We start from the raw sequence: 23,718 nt of genomic DNA on the forward strand, positions 1-23,718 counted from the left end.
GCAAAATATATTCAATACATTTGAAAAATCGCTATTTCTGTCATTCGATCGCACGTGAAACAACTGTTGTTTAAACAGGACATAAATGATCATTTTGCTAGCGAAATACATAAAAGGGTAAAAATGGTAATTTCATATAGGTGAAGTGAAAGATAATTTTTGCAATTTTTTTTTCATTTTCATGAAACACAAGGCAACTTTACTTTTTTTTTTCTTTTTCTTTTTCTACACTTCTCTTGCTGCAATAATAGACTCTCTAAATCGTGGGTCCTTTTCGTCGATTATAGTGGTGACATGAGATTGATAGTTGGTTAATATTTTAATCATAAAATATATTTTAAAACATATATTTGATACTACAAGTAAACAACAATGAGTCAGTGGTGGAGTCTCTATTACTCCGCCGAGGGTTGAAAGGTTTTGTCTGAGGTAAAAAAATTAGATATTCGATGACAAAAATATATATCATCCGTTCACAAACTAACGTCCTACTTTTTTTATTAGGAATGTCCAATAATTATTGTCTTCTTTCTACTTTTTTATACACAAAATTTACTCTTTTACCCATACTTTATTCACTCTTTTCTTTTCTATACACAAGATTAAGGGCAAATTTGTCATTTTATAACAAAAACCCTAATTACCTAAAAATACGTGTAAATATCAAATAGGACGTTAGAAAATGGACGGAGGGAGTATATTTTAATGTATTCAATTAATATAAAATATTAATTTGGTGAGAATTGATCAAACTAATCAGCCAAATAGACGGTTCATATAATTATTAATTTTGAAGTAACCGCTGCAGGTTCTCACGTTATTACTTTTTTTTAAAAAAAAATTCAATCAATATAATGATAGAGACGACAACTCGAGTGGGATTCGAGACCCCTTTAGCATCCTATGTGACTCCGCCACTTCAACGAGTGTCATTATTAGAATAAAATCGACATACATATAACAATAAAAAATCAACAAAAATACACAGCATCATTCCATATAATATTTTCACGAATTAATTTTATAGAAATAATTTGGTTTTTATTTGAGTTTGAATTTTTTCTTTTTTTAAATAATATTTTAATACTATCTCTATCCCACGTTGGATGTCTGGGTCAATATAGACAGTGTATAATCATTTTTCAAAAAAAAAAGTGACATGAAATATGGAACGGACAGAACGACAATATGGACATGGTAGGTGGGACGGAGGGAGTATTATATATTATAAGAATAAATAATGTAAGAGTATTGTTATTGAAAATCATAAAAAAATTAATAATAGAAAACATTAATGTACTTGTTTATACAAAAGAGAAAAATATAGAATTATAAATGGATTCTATCTAAAAATAATTTAATAGGGTTTGTTTGGTTTTGATTTGAAATTAGAATTTTAATTTGAATTTAGGTTTAAATAGTATTTTAATATGATGTTTTATTGAAAAAAACAATATATTTTATTAAAAATCATGAAGACGGAACAATGTAAAAATTAATTTGAAATTACAACTAACACATTGTAAAAAATTTAGAAGCATAATACCAAATAATATCAACTTACGATCAAATAGACGTTAATCTTAACTCAATTATTTAAATATTACAAAATTTATTAATAATGAAAAATGTAAGTGGATAAATATTACTATAAAATTATAATAACTCGGCATCGCATATGATATGATATAGCATGCTGTAATACAAACTCAAGTTTCATATTAAAAAAGTTAAAAAAGATAACTCACACGTTATAAGTTTCATATATAAATTAAAAAATAAATTTGTGTGAATTCAGTTTAAAGCAGACAATATCGTAATAATATTGAATTAGTTCAAATTTTTTTTTTTTTTTTTTTTATTTGTTTGTGAGGGTTCCATGATTGTTTTTTAACTCTTAGTCTGTTTGTTTGTGACGAATGTGCAATTTTCACATAATTTGTTTGTATTAAAATAAGAAACAATCTCTTTATATGATTTTCAATAAAAAATATATTAATATTTTATTTCACAAAATATCACAAAAAAAAATACTATATAAAATAAAATTTTCTAATTCAAACCAAAATTAAATAAATTCAAATTTAATAAATATGTGTTCACTTTATGTTTTTAGATGGATATATTTATTTTTAATATTAATTATGAAGAATTATGTTATAGTAATATAAAAAATAATATATATTGTGTTAAACGTATGTATATATATTATAGTATATTTTTGGTAATAGCCATGAGAAATTGTTTGTAAGTATATACTATATCCAATTTTCAATACAAAAATATAGAAAAATTAATTGTTTTAAAATATTTATTTTTATTATTTTGATAGTTAATTTTAAAATAAAATAATTATAAAATATAAGAATCTATTTTATAAAAATTATATTCATGTAAAAAAAATCATATAAAATACATCATAAAAAATATTCCATCCGTCTGACTCTAAGGTCACATTTATCTTCTGCGTCATTATATTTAACATTAAAAATATCCTTATACTTGTATAATTGTTTATACAAATGTAATTATATTAGTATATAAGACATTAATAGAAGTATTTTTGCAATTTTTTTAATTTGTATTACATTTTGATATAATAATTAATATTTAAAAATCAACCCATAAAAAAAAGTAAATAAAAAACCTCAGAGCAAAAACGAGAATAGTATAATTTATTTCGACACTACATATTATCTATTCAATTTATAGAGAAGCGTGCAAGATAAAATAAAGTATTATTATATAATATCTCTATACTATTCCCTACATTCCAGTAAAAATATTCATATTGCTTAGACACAAAAATTAAAAAAAAAAAAATAATTAGTGAATAATTAAAAAATATAAATAAAAATAATTATTATATAATGTAATTAATTATAAATTAAAATTAAAATAATTAAATAATTCAATTATGATATATATCGTATTATGTACTTATAATCATATTTATCAATTTTAAATATAATTAATAAATTTAATCAAATTATAGGTGTTAGGTTTGATCAATGATTTGTATATGAGAGACCCTTGTATTCCAGCCCAATATGGTGTTATTGGCCCGGTTGTAAACCCGATCCGAGAAGCCCATATTAAACATAGAACAAATCTTACTCGTCTAATCTAGGAGTGTGTTATGAACCGTCTGAGATAGATTGATTCAAGATTCCAAAAGCTGTTTGCGATTTTATTCTTCTCTCATGCTGCTCTTTTTTTCTCTCGATAATGTGTGTGTTCGATTAAGGTTTCCCGGCAAGTGTTCGCCATTTATTGTATAGGTGAGTGCGATATAGTGATTGTTGAGAGATTTCTAGATGATCTGTGTGATTTCATGTCGGATTGGTAGGATTTATTCCTTAGTTCAATTTAGGGCTTCTTGTGGTCTTTTTTGACTTTGCCGGAGTCGAGGCACCTTCCTCATGACTGCTTTTACTCAATCGGGTGTGCCAGGGGCTGAACCTTATACTTCTGTGTTTGTTTTCATGTTTGCTTTTTTTGGTTCGACTCACAAGAATTGACTAATTAAAATAAATAAAAATAATTATTAAATAAGCACGCATTTCTCGAGTAGAATTAGGTAAACCTGCCTCTCATAATAAATAGTCAATCATTACAGCCGTTCATTCTTTATTTGATTGGTAGATATCGATGATAACGTAGAAATTAAACCAATGTCTCTATTTGGATATATTTTATTACAACATACCATCACAACAAAAATATTATAAATTTGAAATAATGGATCACTAACTATGTTGATTCGATCGAGTCAAATTAGTTTGGTATTAATTTGATCTGTCGACACATAAAATAAATGTAGACAACCTATGCTTCTATATAACACAATATATAATGTGTTATATAGAAATATGTGTTATGCAGCTCGTAATTGTATTGTATTGTACAAATATGAAATTGCATTAGGTCCAAATGAAGAAATCTACATTGCTACAAATGATTGTCGCATACCATAGTCGACTATGGTTAAACAACTCATGATACTTACACCTTAAAAGTGAAAAATATTTGCATATCTATAGAGTATAAAACCCTAGGTTCACACTCTAAACAATTCAAGCAAATCATATTTCTAAATTTTAGGATATAATTAGGTTTCATATACAAAGCCGTTGCTGATGATGTACTTGTGTGACAAAAAATAGTTATGCATTTTATTTATTTTTACGCATGTTGAACAAAAATGAATCACGTGATAAAATTAATTTTGTAGTACAAAATTCTTTTAGCGGCGATATTTTTTTGTTGCTTAATGATATATTTTAACTACAAAAATATTATAGCTAATTAAATATTTTTTTGTAGTGTTTTTCGGGACCTTGCTTGAAAGAACTCTAGAAATTTTAGGATATGTGATCCCATGAAAAGTCTTTAAAAGTACGCGTGAGTGATGAAAAAAGCGCACTGGAAGGACCATTGTTGACCTGTGGAGCCAATCTAATCCCGACACGCGAGGAGGATGTGCTCTCCCTAGAATAATTGGAGAATAGATGATCCTGAAAAGTCTCCAAAAGTGCGCGTAAGTGAAGATAAAATGTTTTAGAAGAACTCGTGTTGACCTGTAGGACCAGTCAAACCCCGACACGTCCGATTCTGCATAGCTTGCAGGTCAGGGTGGTACATCAACACTCCTAATTATCTACAAAAATCCAACTGTCTATCCGGTGAATCAGTCGCTGGCCGGTCGACCATCCAAGAGGGATTTATCTAGAAATTTGCAATGGATTAAAAATAGCTCCCAAGATAGCGAGGGATTGTTTCACTCTCACAAAATTCCTCCGCAAATAGTGAGGGATTTTAAATTTAGTCAAAAATTTGGTCCGTAATAGGGGTGGAATTTATGTGCTCGCAAACATTCCTTGCACAAACTAAAAATTAAACATGACCATTTCTTTTGTCCTCGCTAGTTTCTATTGCAAATCGGTAGTTTTTTTCCTTTTTCTTTTTAGTTTATATTATTCATTGAACTCTATACCAGAAACAAATAATTAATTTTCGATATAACAAAAGTATAGAATTACATTTTTCCGCTATTTTCATTAGAAAATTACCAAAGTAAAATTTAAAACAAAATAAAAGGCACCCTTAAACTAAGCTAACAAATCATAGAATCCCATCAAGATCAAAGTTCTATAAATACATATCTACACACAGACAACCGTTTAATTAGAGTTAGTTATAATATTATTGGACTGATTAGCCTTAATCAGTATGATAATAGTACTTATAATATATATTTTTAACGTAAAATTTAATATTTATCTAATATAGACTCGTAGTAATAATCCACATATTCATTTAAGCACATATAACATACAAATATAGCAGAGACACATATGTATACTAATATGAACTAATATTACATGATAATAAAGTACATATATATACATACTGTTTTTATTTCAGCTGTATATTTAGAGCCGGTAAACAAGCTGAGTTGGTTTAAGTTTTTTTTTTATTTGAGTTCGACTTAAACATATTATCGGTACAAATTCAATTTAGCTCGTTTAATATTCAAGTTAAAATACAGGCTTGAACTCTGCTCGTTAAACTCAACTTCAGCTTGCAAGATTCAAACTCCAGTTTGACTTGAATTATATATTTTATATTATATATATCTAATTTTATTTGTAGTGTATTATAATAAAAAATTTAAATTTTATTAATAAACACAAATTTTCATATAATTATATATATACATTAAATTAATTCATACAATAATACTCTCTCTTCCCCGCTTTTTTTTTTTTTGTTCATCACATTAAATTCATAATCTCTTACATGTTTGATCCATTTAAGACCATTTTATTTTTATCTCTATCTTCAATAAACAAGTATTATTATCTATATTTAAAACTCTTCATTTATTTTTTTTTTATAAAACTACTTTAAGTTAATTATAAATAACTATATATATTTTTATTTATTTGTATTATATAAAATTTTATTATCTGTAAGATGATATTTATATTATATATTTTATTGGAATATAATATTAACAATATTTAAAATATATATTCTAAATCTATTCTAATCATATATATATTGATTTATATTTTTAAAATACAAAAAATATTACTAATATAAAAATAATAAGATAATATTATAATTTCTTATTAATAACTTACTAATTTATACTACTTAAAATATCGTATCCCTAACCAAATATGTCATCTTACCCGGGATGGAGGGAGTACAATAAAATATATCATCATTAACGAGCACAATCAGACTGCCCATACACGAGCCAAGTTCGAGTCTGACTCATTCATAGAAATAATAAATTTTAACGTCGAATTCAGTTTCTTTATCTCTATAAACGAATCGAATCGAGCTATTAAGAAGTCAAATCGAATATATTAACATGTAATACTCTTCATATATATATATACAATTAGTAAGCCCTTCATACATTCATACCTTGTCACCTATCAATACACCAAAAACCTCATCAGCTACAAACTATTACACAATGCTTTCTTACAATTTTCTTCTTCGTCTACTCTTTCACCTTAATTCTGTGATTTCATTTCTAGCAGCTCACAGCAACTTCTCAGACATACTATACGATGTTTCTCCCTACATAATCATCTACAACAACGGTACAGTCGACAGATTACTCGGGACCGACGTCGTCCCGCCGTCGCCCAATCCGCCGACCGGAGTTCGATAAAAGGACATCCATTCCAATCAAATCTCCGCCAGGCTGTTCCTTCCGGAAAACACCGATATTTCCGGCGGCAAGAAGCTCCCACTTCTAGTCTACTTCCACGGCGGCGCATTTGTCACCGAATCTGCCTTTTCGTCGACGTACAAGAACTACCTCGACTCCCTCGTCAAAATAGCCAACTTCGTCGCCGTCTCGGTTAATTACCATTTAGCCCCCGAAAATCCTCTCTTGACAGGGTACGACGATTCGTGGCGTGCACTCAAATGGGTCTTCTCTCACTCCACCGGAAGCAACGGGCAGTGGCAGAGCTAGAGTTATTTCGCTGAAGGGGCTAAAAGTTTCGTTGAGGTAAAAAAAAATAGATATTTTTATGGTAAAAAAATATATTTTGACGTATTTAATCAATATAAAAATATTAACTTGATAAGAATTGATCAAATTTGAACCAATAGACATCTATATAATCAATAATACAATCGATATAATGGCGGAGACAATGGCTCGGGACCCGTGAGCCCCTATGTGGCTCCACCATTGGCAACAGAACCGAGCCGTGGCTACGAGACTATGCCGATTTCAATTCGGTTTACATCGGCGGCGATACACACCATGGCTATTCGGGCCGGGCTGGATAAATCAGGCCGGGCTTCGATAACCGGGATGTTTTTGAACTGTACTCATTTTTGTGGGATTGAGGTAAATCGGCAGGAAGAAAATAGCTCCCTAATGGAGAACATATGGTTAGTTGCATACCCGAATGCGCCGGTGGGTTGGACAACCCGGCTTTGAATCCGGGTTTGGATCCGAATCTTTCGGGTTTGGGTTGCGAAAGGGTATTGGTAAATGTAGCTGAAAATGACGCGTTACGGGATCCGGAAATGTTATACCGTTGGGAGTTGAGGGGGAGCGTATATACAAATATATAGCACTGTAGATTCTGATAGCATATGGTATAATTCAATATAACACAATATATTAAAAATATTGTTATAAAGCATAGTCCGATATATTTAAATAGCACTTCTATATAGCATAAGATTAGCTCTCTGTTTATTGGTTAGAGTGCTGATTTGATCGGTACTCTAAGCTGCCACCCTTTAGTGGCGCACTAATATGTATGTGTGGGTATTATGTGCAGATAATTTATTATTTTTTTATTTTGAAAAAAATATTTTTTTAGTTCTGTAATTTTGATCATTTCAGATGACACTTATCTGACGGATATGTGTGCTCCAGCGTGTTAATTGCCCATCTTCAATCCTGGAGGATCAATTGTGAAAAAAAAATCATTACGGGATTATTCCATAAGACTACAATGATAAGAAAGTTACGAGGGTATAAAATGGTTTTTTCTTTTTATTTTTATATTTTAATTCGAAAATTATTAATTATGCCTTGATTTCTTCCTTTGAAGGAAATGACTTGAATTTGTGATTTTGATTTGGAGTTTATGTGGTGCTCTCATAATGGAATGATCTAAGTTGGTACCTCAAATATAGGTCTTGTTTATAACCGGATTTTATGAATATTTCATGTGCTATGTTCGTATCAATATTGTTGTTGTTGTTAGTTGTCTAACTTTAGTATTTTGGTTTTATTTCGAATTCTGGTTTAAATAGTATTTTATAAAAATAAATAATTTTTTCCTTTTTTAAAACTATTTCGAATCTTTGAAGCAATGATGTGAGTTTATTTATAATCTCCAAACACTCCCCATTTCCTTCCAAATGGTTTTAGTAAGAGTTGTGATCATCATTTTTTTTTGGAGTAGATTTGCTGAAAAAAAGAATAAATCAATCTCAAAGATATATATATATATATTATTATAAAACGAGGAAAAACTGATTGTAAAACCAACAAATTATTTACTTTTCTGCCAAGTTCCATAATAAATTTTTTACAACAATTATTTTAAATAATTTATTTTTGGTAAAAAAAAATATTGGCCTATGCACAGACCCACAAAAAGCCCAGTGTTTATTTAACTGTATGAAATGAACATCATGATGGGCTTTTACTAATAATAAAATTGTCAATAGCTGAAAACCAAAAAACACCAGTAGAAGAATCCGCATTTCTACGACCCAATTTCTTGTTTGGTCAATTTTTGGACAATCATCGAAAAGACTGTTCTAGATTTTCTCCCTCTCACTCTCTCGGTCTCACACAGAAAACCCTTTCGGGAGGCGTTGTTCAACTCGACAGTTTGCCGAAGGAAGATTTGCAGCAAGTGTCGACAGGTATGTACATGTATATATATATATATATGTGTGTTCATCTGTATCTATCTACCCTAATTTATATTATTAAATCATAAAATTACTAAAATTATATATATTCAGCTGCCGAGCCATACTCACAACCCGATATTTGACCATTTATAACGGTAGAAAATCCGATACAAATGCTCATTTATCGACACAATAAGCCTTTTGTATCGATTTTGTAACAAATTTTGACTGCTACAAAATATCGAGTAACAAAAAGTCTCTGTAACAAAAAAATTGATAATCAACGCCTATTAAGCATGTGCTAAATTTATTTATAACGATTTAATTCAATTTTTGTAACAAAATTATCCATTACAAGAAAAACCTATATTATTGTCCTTTGTCATGATAATAACTTTTTGTTACAAAATTTTCCGTAACAAAAAGGAACTCTTTCACTCTCCTCTCGCTCTCCTCATGCAGCAAGTTTAGAGGTATGTATATATATGTTTTTGTGTATCTAACTACATTTCAAGTAGTTATGGAGGCACTTTATCGAGCCACGCCTTATTTTTTCTCTGAATCTAAAAGAATGGTACTATTGTTTTGTAGGTCAATTTCTTGCAGATATTTAGTCTAATTGTGTTCTTCTTGTTCAGTTTTGGTGATTAAACAGATACACAGGTCGGTTCTTATTTCTTTAATATGTAGATTTCCACAAATCAAAACTAGGGTTAGCATGTGATCTTTTTACAAATTAGTTTTTACACTTCTACCAATATAACTAAATTTATTTCTTAAACAATCGCTAAATTTGAGTTCTTCTCTAAAGATATTTAATTACAATATTGATTGATCCTCTATACCCAATAATTCCCAACGTTTGCTCTTGGTCGCACTTCCTCCGTAATTTTGAGTTTGAGTTATTTATAAAATGCAAATGTTTATTTTATTAAAGTTCCCATCAAATAGAATGATTTATATGCTTCATTCGATCTTTTTGTCTGGTAGCTGGTAGTTTTGGACTCTAAACAACTTCGGACTAACAAAAAATTTCATTGAATGGCTTGTATGCTTGTTTCGGATGAATCTTGCGAATTTTATTCAATTTCTTGTCTAAAAATTCATTTATATTTATTTAACGTCTAGGGATTTTTGGGCCCAAAATGATCTTTGATTGACAATAAAATATTATTGGTTGGTTTGTTTGGTCATCTCATATTAATTGTGCAAGTCTCGTGTAATTTTGCGTTTAAAAATGGGTGTAATGCCAAGCAATTATCAATCTTTTCTTTTAATTGTCATCATGAAAGTCTCGCATTTTCGTGATTTTCGTCCTCCACTGTAGAACAATTCCACTCCGTGCACGTGAGATTGTATCCGTGGTGAACTTCACATGCGGCTAGAGACAAAAATCATGAAAAAGTGATACTTGTGAGATATATTTTGTCAGGGTAAAAATTAAAAGAAAAAAATTAAAAGTTAAGAGTGATAATTGACCATAGATACGAGAAATTTATTTCATTTTTTTTTACCAAACTATTTGATTCTTAAAAATATTCATCCAGAGACTTTATAAGCACAAAGAGGTCAACAAAAATGAAACATGTTGAAAACAAATGTTTACTTGACGATATTAATGGAAAAAGAAAAAGAAAAACCGTGATTGCCAACAACATGATAGGAAGAGCACATGTAGCATTAAAATGATGAAGTGTCTTATTGAGTCCATATGCATTGGAGCTTAAAAAACAATAATTATTATTTTTGAAGCTCCAATTATATGGACTCAATAAGTAACTCGGATAACATAGAGGGGATAAATCAATAGATAAACATCTCCAATTGTAAGTGAAAAAAAAAAAAAAAAAAAAGAAGTCAAACTCCACGAATATTCATGATCAAAATCTTATTAGATGCATTAAATTGACTAGATAATTGGAACTAAACAGGCTAAAGAACCAAACTAATGACATAATAGCAATAAAAAAAAAATATATATACATATATATATACATACTACAAAATGTGACTAACTCACTCACTATCCTTTGATACAAAATTATAATGTGGTTATTAATGCATCTTAAGCTATTACAATTGTACTGCAAGCTATTATAAGTTAGTGTAATATTGTAATTGATGACTTATTTAGTATAACTTACCTAATTGGTATTCAAATGAAACATGCATGCATCTTAATCCATCATAATAAAACTCATTTTTGTTGGGCTTGTCACACATCGTTCGCCTGGTGTGACTTGCATTGTCAAACCTAGTTTGCAGGTTATTAAGTTTGGCCGAAAGTTTACCAAGAGTACACATTCGAGTAGCAGTTGTGAGTTTCCACATTATCAAAAAAAAAATAAAAATAATAATAATAAATTCTTGTTTTATTTAACTTCATTGTAACAATCATAATCAACCCAAATCAAATGAACCGAATGCCAGAGAAGCTGGATGAAATCAATAGCTCTTATACAAATTTTTTATGAATTTTAAGACCGAAAATACTATATAACCTTATTATGAAAGTAGAATAATTTTTTATAGAAATGTGATTTATATGATTTTGACTAAATACATACGTCCACCCCAGTCGCCAAAAATATTTCATTAATCAAAGGGAAGTTCTAAATATAGTTTGTTCCCAACGAACTAACAAACGACGAAACAATTAAACAATCAAATTGTCATAAGTATGAAATATTACAACGAAATAATAACAAAACGATAACAAATAACTGGGAACACTACAGAAAGAACAAATAAATCTAGCAACAACAAGATAGATGATGATTTGCATCGAGCAACAATTCACCAAAAAATATCTTTACAGCAACAACCAACATGCAACATCCCATAACTTTATTATTTGCGTGCTATCCTTAGGCTTTGTGTGCACAAACAAGACAGGACTGGTGCTGTCTTGGCTGCTCTCGTCCTCCATCTTCGTGAAAAGACTATGCCTGTCCATCCAAGAAAATATTCAGCATCTAGAAATCACCGACCGCGATTTGCGCAGTTTCTTCTCAATTTCCCCTAATTCGCCCCTTTCAGAAGCGCGCAGCGCCCTCTCCCCCAACACAGAGTATCCGCCGAGCACCGTCATGTCCTCGAGCGTCAGAGTAGTTTTTCCCCAGGGGAAAACGAAGGAGTTGGTAGTCTCGCACCATTTTTCAAGGAAACCAAAAAGGAGATCCTTGTTTTGGTGTATGGTAATTGTGGAGCTCATTATAGCGGAATGAGAAGCGGTTGCCAGCAAGTTTTCCTGCTTTATCGCAATGATCTTTACAGCCACAAAACTTTTCTGGTATACAGATTTAGCAATATCAAACCAGCTATCAGTTGAAAAAAAAAATTTACAAATTCATAAGAAACCTTTATGAACTACAAATCACCATATTTTGTTTCTTCTATGGAAAAAGAATGAAAAAAATTTGAAACTTTTTTCGGAAACAATATAATCCATCACAAAAATAATATGTAGTGAGACCTAAAGAGAGTGAGAGAGGGAGCATGTATATTGAAAAACATAACAAACCATCATAAATTTGTTATTGTTGGCCCCAAATTCGTTCAAAAATCAAGCCGCAACCAATTAAAAGCACAACAAATACGAACAGCAAATAAACACTACACCAACATACTCCCAGATAGATTTTGCCAAAGACAGTTCATGAATAGATCAAACAACACACGCACACTCTTGCGAGCTCAAATATGTCTTTTGTCATTCCGTGCTTGACCATCGCCTCAAGAATCTTGTCCTCAATGTCCGCCATCGGCTGCTTTGAGATATCTTTCTCATTTGAAGAAGAGCAAAATACTAATTCGGATAGCCGCTCTTTCTCAGCTTGCCGGCAATATATGTCCACCTCAGTCTTGCCAGCAGTCATTAGATAGTAGGTATGGACAAACTTGTTTTGCCTGATCCTATAAGCTCGACAGATTGCCTGCTGCTGGACAGAAGGATTCCAGAGAACGTCCAGCAGAATGACTCTGGAAGCCCCAACCAGACTAATGCCCTCAGAGCAGCACTTTGTCGATGCCAGCATGATCTTGGAATCATTTTCTGGATCGTTGAATGCGTTGATGACATTCTGGCATTGCTTCTTCTCTAGCTTTCCTTCCAGCCTCAGAATTTCCTTTCCGGCTTTCCACTGGAAGGTCGCGGTCAGATGCTCTTCGATCAGGTCCAAGGGGGGAAGGTACTGGCTGAAGATGAGCACTTTCTTGTTCAGCGTCATACTGAGGCGGACAAACTCGATGATGAATTTTGTTTTGACTCCTTCGCGGGGATTGAGCTTCGATGCCTCGACTGCTTGCATATCAATTCCATTAGTTGGCATTTGCGACTTGCATCGCTGGAAAAGGTACGGATGAACAGATACCAAAGAAAATCCAAAATCTGCACTCTTAATTGTTTTCCTTAATCGTTCCCCTTCCAACCTGTCGATCAGTTTCCTTTGCAATCCAGTCGATTTCAAGAGGACCACACAGTCTCTAAATCTGGGAAGACTCTTTTGCAGGATAGAACCTTTGTGCACATGCACAAACGGACGACATTGAGACTTTAAGCCTCTCCACTGCACAGTTGATGGATTCCGGAAGCAAAGCAGGCCTAGATCTACGTCACAAATCTAAATTCCGAGGTGCTCCAGGCGACGGCGGCAGCTTCTTGGTGGGCGACGGGGATAGCTATTGGATATATTTTCTTCCTTCAATGATTATTTTTCTTTAAGTTCAGCAACATGTAAAAGTGATAGATGTATACAAAACCAGCAGTACGAACATTGTTGGAAAATAATAGAATTGTGGAATATTATTAAGAGGCCAACTCCTAGTCTAATGTAAGGGGAAAAATGAACCCATAATGGATTTGCACAACTATGAACTGAGCGATTGTTCCATGGTTATGCTGAGTGAGTGCGTCTAAGATAGTATAGACCTTTGGCTGGTCAAGTGCCGATTAAAAACCAAAAAAATACACAAAGTTCGTTGGCCAAGTTCCGTATCAAACCTATATACGGGGGAATCCATTCCAAAAAGTATAAACAACAAAACCTATCATCAGATTTACTATTGCCAGGTTTAAATGATTAAAACATCAGCAAGTACAAAGTTACAACTACTCTCTTCTACATCCTTTCTTGTAACACATTGCATAGGAAGTTGATCCTCATACTGCAGTACTAACACCAGTAATGTTGAAACAAAAGTCTTCGATTGAAAGGCCTGCTCAAGGGACTGATTTTGAGCTCTTTCAATCCTTTGTTCGTGAGCCCGAAGCGAGCTCATCAACTCATGAAGTGACATCACAGACAAATCTTTGGATTCCTCTATGGCAGCAACACAATGGTCGAATTTAGGAGGTAAACTTCTGAGAATCTTCTCGATTACCTTCTTGCTTTGGATGGTGTCTCCAAGACTTTCAATGTGATTGACAATGTCAACAGCTCTTGTAAAAAATTTACTCACATGTTCACTCTCTTTCATCGCCAAGTTGTCGAAGTCCCTCCATAGAGATTGAAGGCGAATAGAGATAACTCTATCATTGCCATGAAACTCCTCCTTCAACACGTCCCATGCATCTTTTGCCTTCTTTTTATTGAAAATCCGTGGATAAATTGTCTTACCCACTCCTTGCTTGATGTAGCGAAGTGCAGTGCAATCCTTTTTCTTATTTTCTTTGTATTGTTTTTGCTGAGCGTTAGTCCAGGCTGCAGATGCACCTTCTACAGGTGGTTCTTCAAATCCATCTGCAACAATATCCCAAAGGTCATGTGAAATGAAGAAATCTTGCATTTCACTACTCCAATAATTGTAATGATCGCCTTCAAAGATTGGAACCTCACTCGGGGAATATTTAAACATGGTAGGAACAGAACTGGACATTGTTTTCAAGCTCTGATACAAAATTTGTTGGGTATGATAGATAGTAGAAGAACTTGCAGAAGAAAATATTACGTGCTGTTTTTGGATAAGTTCTTTTTTCACTCACCATGAAGTAAGGATTACATCCATATGTATAACCAAGAGACTTTCTAGACAACTCCATAGGACTCTTGATCTTCGTGCCATTACTTCAGGGTATAATTATTGGCAATTACTAGAACTTAAAGTTCATATTAACTATCCTGAAAGTTACAAATTATTGTTTCAACAGCCAAACAAGACTCCGTTCGAGGCGTGGAATAAGAGAAAGCCGGTGGTCGATCATTTGAAGATATTTGGAAGCATAGCCTTTGCTCATGTACCAGCTCAGAAACGTGAGAAGTTCGACAAGAAGGGTGAGAAATATATTTTCATTGGTTACAGTGATGAAAGCAAGGGGTACAGACTTTTCGATCCAAAGGAAAATCGGCTGACTGTTTCTAGAGATGTCATATTCGATGAAAGTGGAGCATGGGATTGGAAGATCAAGAATGATTCAGATTATGAACAGCCATCAAATCAGCCTGGCCAGTTTACAGAACCATTGCGATTACAGAATGAGCGCACAACTCAGTGCGAGAATGCTCCTGCCAGTCCAACTTCGGCTCAACCAAATCCAAATGATGAAGAACCGGATTCAGAAAATCCAATTCTGAAGGTACGACCTTTGCAGGACATATACTCCTCATGCAATTTTGCATTTTTCTGTCATGAACCACAGAACTTTCAAGAAGCTGCAAAAGAAAAATTCTGGGTACAAGCAATGAACGAAGAAATTGATATGATTAAAAAGAACCGAACGTGGGAACTTGTCAATTTACCGGAAGGGAAGGATGTTGTTGGGCTGAAGTGGATCTACAAAACAAAGTTTAATGAGGATGGTTCAGTGCAGAAACATAAGGCACGTCTTGTTGCAAAAGGGTACTCGCAACAGCCCGGCGTCGACTTCAATGAAACATTTGCTCCGGTGGCGAGAATGGAGACCATTCGCACTGTTATAGCAATTGCAGCCCATTATGGATTGAAAATCTATCAATTTGATGTGAAGTCCGCTTTCTTAAATGGAGAATTGGAGGAAGAGGTTTATGTAGAGCAGCCTGAAGGATTTGTCGTGAAAAAGAGCGAGGAGAAAGTCTACCGACTTCGAAAGGCTTTATATGGGCTAAAGCAAGCTCCGCGAGCCTGGAACAACAAAATTGACAGCTACTTTGCAAGCTGCAGTTTTCAGAAAAGTCCAAATGAGCCCTCACTATACATCAAGAAAGAAGGGGGTGATTTTCTTGTCGTTTGTTTATATGTTGATGATTTGATTTATTACGGAACTAACGAATCATTGCTGGAGAGTTTTAGGCAGAAGATGAAGATGGAATTTGAGATGACGGATTTGGGGACAATGAAGTATTTTTTGGGAATGCAAGTAAGGCAAAGCGAAGGAAAAATTTTTCTATCACAAGAAAAATACGTTGATGATATTTTGAAGAGATTCCACATGGCTACTTGCAAACCCATGTCCACGCCTATGGCAACAAATGAAAAACTCCAGCAGTTAAATGACTCGGAAAAAGTGGATGTTTCTCTCTTTCGAAGTTTAGTGGGATCTCTCATTTATTTAACTCACACGAGGCCAGACATTGCTTTTTCAGTTAGTGTGGTGTCCAGGTACATGAATGATCCAAGAAAAAATCATTTTGCAGCAGCAAAAAGAATTCTGCGTTATCTTCAAGGAACCAGGAAGCTCGGAATTCTATATGGAAAAGAAAACGATTGCAATTTGGTTGGCTATGTTGATAGCGATTGGGCTGGCTCGATTGATGATAGAAAGAGTACCACAGGATATATATTTTGTCTTGGGAAATCACCAATATCTTGGCGTTCAAGGAAGCAAAGAACAGTAGCACTATCATCTACCGAAGCCGAGTACTCTGCTATTACTGAAGCGGCTTGTGAAGGAGTGTGGCTTAGGAGAATGCTGGAAGATTTGCAATTTAAGCAAAAAGGTGCAACGACAATCTTCTGTGACAACAAGTCGGCTATTTCACTAACAAAGAATCCCGTGTTTCATGCTCGCTCAAAACACATTGAACTACGTCATCACTTCATTCGAGCCCTTGTGGCGAAAGGGGAAACAAACATTGAATTCATCAATTCAAGTGAGCAACCGGCTGATATTCTCACCAAACCCCTTGGTGCGGAGAAGATGGAGAAGCACAAACAACATTTGAAAATTACAAATTAAGAGACGGTGTTGAAACAATAATTTGTAACTTTCAGGATAGTTAATATGAACTTTAAGTTCTAGTAATTGCCAATAATTATACCCTGAAGTAATGGCACGAAGATCAAGAGTCCTATGGAGTTGTCTAGAAAGTCTCTTGGTTATACATATGGATGTAATCCTTACTTCATGGTGAGTGAAAAAAGAACTTATCCAAAAACAGCACGTAATATTTTCTTCTGCAAGTTCTTCTACTATCTATCATACCCAACAAGTAAAGTATCTATCTAGTCGAGTGTAAGCGACATTAGGTTCAGTTTCTCTCATTTGGTTGGAAGTCTAATATCTCATTTGTTGAGTAAGGTTTCTAAAGACCATAAGTTTTATTTTTTTTTTATAATCTCCACAATAGAAAGTATGAAAAATCTTAATCTTAAAGAAGTCACATGAAGTTCCGTCTTAAGAAATCAACTCACCCTTTTGCACCACAGACAATGTGACACACAGAGGTTGGTTTTCTTATTGTGTTTGATTGAATTAAGGTTATTAATGCACTTCCAACCTTGGAGATGCTTTATATATATATATATATATTCACAATACAATTATGTTATTTGGCTTCAAATTAAGCCCAGTTAAGGGTGTAAATCCAAAAGGGTGTAAAGATGCAAAGATGCGGTAGCTGTATTATAGTCTGCTGTTGTTTGATGGGTTTGTTGCTAGTCACAAATCATGTTCTATCTGGCTCCTTCTAGATATGTTTATTCTTGTTGTAGTATTCTTTATTATTTTGTCACTATTGCGTTGGTCATTTCTTTTTGTTCATATGTCACATTGAAGACAATTGGATTGTTGGTCAACTTGGTTATTTGTTGGTTTATTTCATCGGAACATACTGTATTTAGAATGCCCATTTGATTAGTGGAACTTTTAATACTTCTACCTGTGAATGTATTGTTTTATGTCAAACCCTTTAAGTAATGTCGTTATAATATTGTAACTTACTTTTAGATGACAGATTTATAGTATTTGAACAATTAAGATCATCATAAATTGGTTTAGAGCTTTTTATTTCTTCTGGCTTGTCATTTGTGCAACTAAGATCATCATAAATTGGTTTAGAGTTATTGATTTCTTCTGTTTGTCTTTCATTTGGAGTTATTTGGTTTGGATTGATTATGACTGTTATCAGGAATTTAAATGTAATTAATTATGGTAAATTAAATGCATCACGATACTTTACTTCTTATAGATATCCAAGGGTTAGTTTAGGGTTCCACTATTCATCATATTTGGAATGGTAAAAAAAGGTTGTTCATTACAATAATATTAATTGGCTTAAAAAAATAAAAAATAAAAATAAAAATTACAAACAAAACCAAAGCAGAAAACACCTGAAGAATATACCATTAATCCGACTTTTCTCTTTTCGTCATCTTTTCTCCCTCTCCAAATCCAAAAAAACACACTCGCATTTTCTTGTCGGAAGTCTCTCCCTCTTCTTCTCCCTCTCCCTCTCCTTCTCTCCCTAGCGAAATTTCCCCGAATCCACCTGAATTTCACGAACAGACTCAGAGGTATGTATGTATTTTTGTGTATCCATTGACCTTTCAAGTTGTTTTGGAGCCAGAGTTACATCTCCATTCTTCTGAATGATTAAAAAATCTTTGCTTTGTAGCTTAATTTCTTGCAGATTCTTGGTCGCCCCTAGTTCTTCTTGTTTGATTTGATTAATTTAAGCAAATATTACAGATATGTATCCATTTCTTTGAGTTTTAGATTTCCACAAATTATAACTAGGGTTTCACTAGATGAAATCTTATTTTATTTTATTTGAAAGAAAACTCTCCTCTTGTAATTCATATTATTTTCTCTTTCTTTTCAAAGTTCTTTAATTTTGATTTTGACTGTAATATACTAAGGGGTACAACAGATAATAAAGATCAATAATTTCCATGAACAAAACAAGGGTTTTCTCTCCAAACAAGTCCCTTGTGGTATGAAATTTGGGCATTCATTTCAATAACATCTATTTACACTTATAGGCTCCATTATTGTCTGTATCCCAGCCTTTTATCAAAGTTTTTTATTGGTTTTTATATTTATTTTTATTTTTTATATGTCATGCTACTACATTCTCAGAATTTTTATTTCATATTATATTATCCAATAGTCATTTCAATCTTTCTTACAAGATGTTGACGTTTGGCTACTTTTTCAATGCATATAATATAACAATGGCCGATTTTTTGAATTACCTACCAACGGAGATCGTTCTTACAATCCTTTCGCTATTGATTGATCGCCTAGACTGATTCGAATATCTTCCGTTAGTGGCACCTGATACCATTTTGGTGAGTTATTTAAATGCACACATTTATTGTTATTGAAGTTCTTATAAAAAAGACAAAACAAAGGCAATTGATCATTATATGTTACATACGATCTTCTTGTCTGCTAGCCTTATTGATTTCAGCAAGTGAGCACTTAGTTTTGACGTGTTGCACATATGTAATTATCATATAGTGTGAAGTTACGGTGGACTTAAACTTTACATTTTTTTTTTTCAACACCTACTCAATGTTTCTATAACCATTTGACGTACTCTAGTGTAAATATTCGATTTTCGCATGATCACTAATTCTTCACATGAATGTTACATGATTTAGAATATAATTAGAGAATACTAGAAAAAAAAAATAGCAAAGCATGGCTGCCACAAATATTAAAATAAACGGTATATAGCACCATCAAAATTACTATTGTTTAGATATATACAAAATTTATAGCCTATAGGCACTTTACTAGGCCACATTATTGTTTGTATTGCAGCCTTTTATCAATGTTTTGTATCTCTTTTATTTGTTTGTCATGCTACTACATTCTCAGAATTTTTATTCCAGATTATCCAATAGTCATTTCAATATTTCTTACAAGATGTTGATGTTGACTACTTTTGCAATGTATATAATATTACAATGACAGATTTCTTGAATTATCTACCAAGTGAGATTGTTCTTACATTCCTCACGCTATTGATTGATCCCCTAGACTGATTCGATTGTCTTCCGTTTGTCGCACCTGGTACCATTTTGGTAAGTTATTTAAATGGACACATTTATTGTTATTGAAGTTCTTATCAAATAGACTCAACAAAGACGCTTTCATTATATTGCATAAGATCTTTCTCTGCTAGCCTTATTGATTTCAGCAAGTGAGCACTTAATTTTGACATGTTGCATTTATATAATGATCATATAGTGTGAAGTTATGATAGACTTAACCTTTATATTTTTTTTTTCAACACCTGCTCAATGTTTCTATAACCATTTGAGGTACTCTAATGTAAATATTCGATTTTCACATGATCATTAATTCTTCACATAAATGTTACATGATTAAGAATATATTAGCAAATACTAAAAGAAGAAATAGCAAAGCATGACTGCCACAAATACTAATATATTATGCAGACTGCCACAAATACTAATAGCAAAAACAAAAATGAGAAACACCTGGAGAAGATTCCGCTACAATATCAGTTACCTCTTTTACTTGCATTCGACTTTGGCTTCCTACTGTCTGCACATCAAGACACACTCGATCGAAAAACCAAACAGAAAACGCAAATTTCATCGACAAGAGCCATCAAACATAGGTAAAATCGAAGAGGAACCTGAACCTGAACCCGAGCATCCTTCCTAAGCAGGCGAAACCAGCAAGACATTTCTTAACCCTTACCTTCCTCTCCAAACACTTTTTCACCCCCAAAAACTTTGATCTCCAGAATAAACCCACCACCAAATTCATTGATTACGACCCAATTTCGTTTTTGGTCATGTTTTGGACAAAATTGAAACACTTTCTTCATCTTAGCCCCTCTCCCTTCCACTCTCTTATTCTCACCGGAAAACCTTTTAGGAGCCCTCCTTCAAATCAACAATTTGTCAAAAGAAAGATTGCAGCCGGTGCTGAAAGGTATGTATATATGTATATATATATTCACATGTATCTACCTTTCAAGTGGTCTGTTGGAAGAAAAGAGGAAGAACACAAAGAGAACTAAGAACACAAAACTCTTTGTAGGAGAGAAGAGAAGAAGATATTTTGATTGATGATTAAAAAAGAAATTACAAAGCCTATTTATACACAAAAGAAAAGGCTAAGAAAGGTAAATTAACACAATTTCTCCTAAACCAATGCAAACAAGATTTTTTCCTAGAGCTAATGTTTAGCCATGAATGTCTCTTAGACAACTCCAAACTAATGACATGATATAGGCTAATTTCTTGCATGGGGTTACATTTTTGTAATTTATTTATTTATTTTAGACAATGAATTACTATAATCCTCCCACTTTTATTTTTTAGATCAAGTTTATTTCTCAACATGATCATGGATGTAATTTTACTAGCTTCGTCTCCTTTTTTTCTTTAGCTGAATGAATGATTAATTTATTCATCGTAGTTTTCTAACTCAATTTCTTGCAGATATTTGGTGGAATCGTGCTCTTCTTGTTTGATTTGGATAATCTAAGCAGGTATACATATGTGATCTTCTTTATTTAATTTCTTAGATTTTCAGAATTAAAACTAGGATTTCAAAAAATGAAATGCTTATTCATTTATTTTTTTATATATATAAAAAACTCATCTTCCTTTACCTAATATTATTTTCTCTTTTTTTTCAAAGTTTTTTTTTATTTTCGTTAATATTATATTATTATATTTTTTTTCAATATGTGATGTTTTGGAAGTTAGTTTCACTCTTCGATCAACATAACTAAATTTATTTCTAAAACAATTATCAAATTTGATTTTTACCATTACGATACTTACGCTATTGATTGATTGATTCCCCGACGTCTTTCTTAGTCGCACTTGGTTCACGTAGGTTTGCCTTGTTAGTTATTCAAATGCACTCATTTATTTTTATTAAAGTTCCTATCAAAATCATGTATATTCTACGTATACGATCTTTTTGTCTGGTAGTTGGTCGTCAAGTTTATTTATTTGTTTTTATTGATGTCATCAAGTGAAAATTTTACTTTTGCACATTGTGGTATGTTGACCTCTTTGCGCTTTTTTTTCACTCTGGGAATATATAGTTTTAAAAGAAAATAACTTTTAGCCACGTAAGTATCTCCTTGATCTTAATCCTATGCATTGAGTAGATTTTTATTGTGTTGTTGGAGTTACGTCTGACTTAACTTTCATATTTTGTTTTCTTTTTCCACACCTACTCAATGTTTTAACAAATGTTTGATTAAATATTACATAGTTTAATAGTATTTTATTATTTGATGTACTATAAACATTTGTTAACTTAGATTCTTAGTAAAGTGTAAATGTTCAATTACACGTGTTCATTAATTTTTCACAACCATGTTTTGGATATGTAAGTAACTGGGATATGCTTCATTATCTTAAATTTTCACATAAATGTCCCGTGTGTAGGAATATGATAAAACAAACATAATATGAAATATTGAAAATAAGAATAAGGGAAAAATCCTTGAAGCTTTTTCATCGAAAGTCATAAGTGATTTTGAAGTTTTTTCCATTGCTATGTATGAAATTTACTAATACTCTATTGTCTCCAAACATTGCATCTATGTTTCCGGAGGGAGCTTGCTTATATAGAAAGAGAATAGGCTATTGGTATTTACATATTAATTTTATATAGTTACAAATTTTGTTAAACATAACAAACTACTTGATTATTTGATAGATGAACACTAGGCTTGTTTGTATTTTATATTTATTTTTATTTACAGTTTCTTAAAATAGTGTAAATGAAGCATTTGTTTTTTTAAGGGTTTCAAAGTGAATGTTCTAACATGTATCCTTATATTCTGACTTATCTTGCTTTCTATAATTGAAGTATTATTATTATTATTATTATTATTATACATATTTTTTTTTATAAATGTCATACAATAATAAATATATAATTAGATTTTTTTCCCAGATAAACTCTATCTCTTCTATGTGATATATACACATATTAGATATTTACATATTCTTCACTTATGGAATGTTATCTTGCTTTGGAAGGACTTTATCTTTCTTACATATTATATAATAGACACGCTTATAGTTGGATGTTTGTCTTTCGTTATGTAGTATAATTTTTTGGGATTGGAGCCTATAAGTTTTTCGAATAAGTTTTATGTATATCATCATGTTGTTAGAAGCAATAAGTAAGGGGTAAATTAGGCACTCTAACATATTGAATGCAGTCTATGCAGTCTAAAGGAAATTAAAGATCCAAATGTCCATTTAATTTTTTCACGGTTTCTGAGAAGTGCGGATTTATTGCTACTTTATAGTAACTATGAATTATTGTGATATCTTATGACTTGTAGTAATATGGCTGGTGTCTTTTTTTCTTTTTTTTTTTGGAAGCATTTTACTATGTTTAACCATCTATACCTCATTGTTATGTAGAATAATCATCAATCAATGGATAAGAGAAGGGAATTGCCATCTCCGTCAATGACCAATATGGACGACGGAAGGGCTGGTTCATTGAGCACTGACAAAGTCCAAAGACGTGACGAAAGACACATTTCTTTTGACCATAAGGTGCTAAAAGATTAACAAAGTTTAGAAAATGAGTTCAATGATTCAATTAATTCACACAATTAGATATTGAATGCCTTT

At 32.2% G+C, this 23,718-nt stretch overlaps 1 long non-coding RNA gene and 1 pseudogene across 1 annotated transcript; both read left to right on the forward strand.

Annotated features, from left to right (window-relative positions):
- The first annotated feature begins 6,454 nt into the window (after positions 1-6,454).
- On the forward strand, positions 6,455-9,202 carry LOC127255498 (probable carboxylesterase 13; annotated as a pseudogene).
- Positions 9,203-19,296: 10,094 nt separating this feature from the next.
- Positions 19,297-23,595, forward strand: LOC127255104 (uncharacterized). The gene is made up of 4 exons (XR_007839572.1): positions 19,297-19,407; positions 20,039-20,148; positions 21,544-21,593; positions 23,503-23,595. It is a non-coding gene; the product is annotated as an uncharacterized LOC127255104 (long non-coding RNA).
- Positions 23,596-23,718: the final 123 nt, after the last annotated feature.

This window comes from Andrographis paniculata, unplaced genomic scaffold, assembly GCF_009805555.1.
Source record: "Andrographis paniculata isolate CXL003 unplaced genomic scaffold, ASM980555v1 Contig12END, whole genome shotgun sequence".
NCBI lineage: Eukaryota > Viridiplantae > Streptophyta > Magnoliopsida > Lamiales > Acanthaceae > Andrographis > Andrographis paniculata.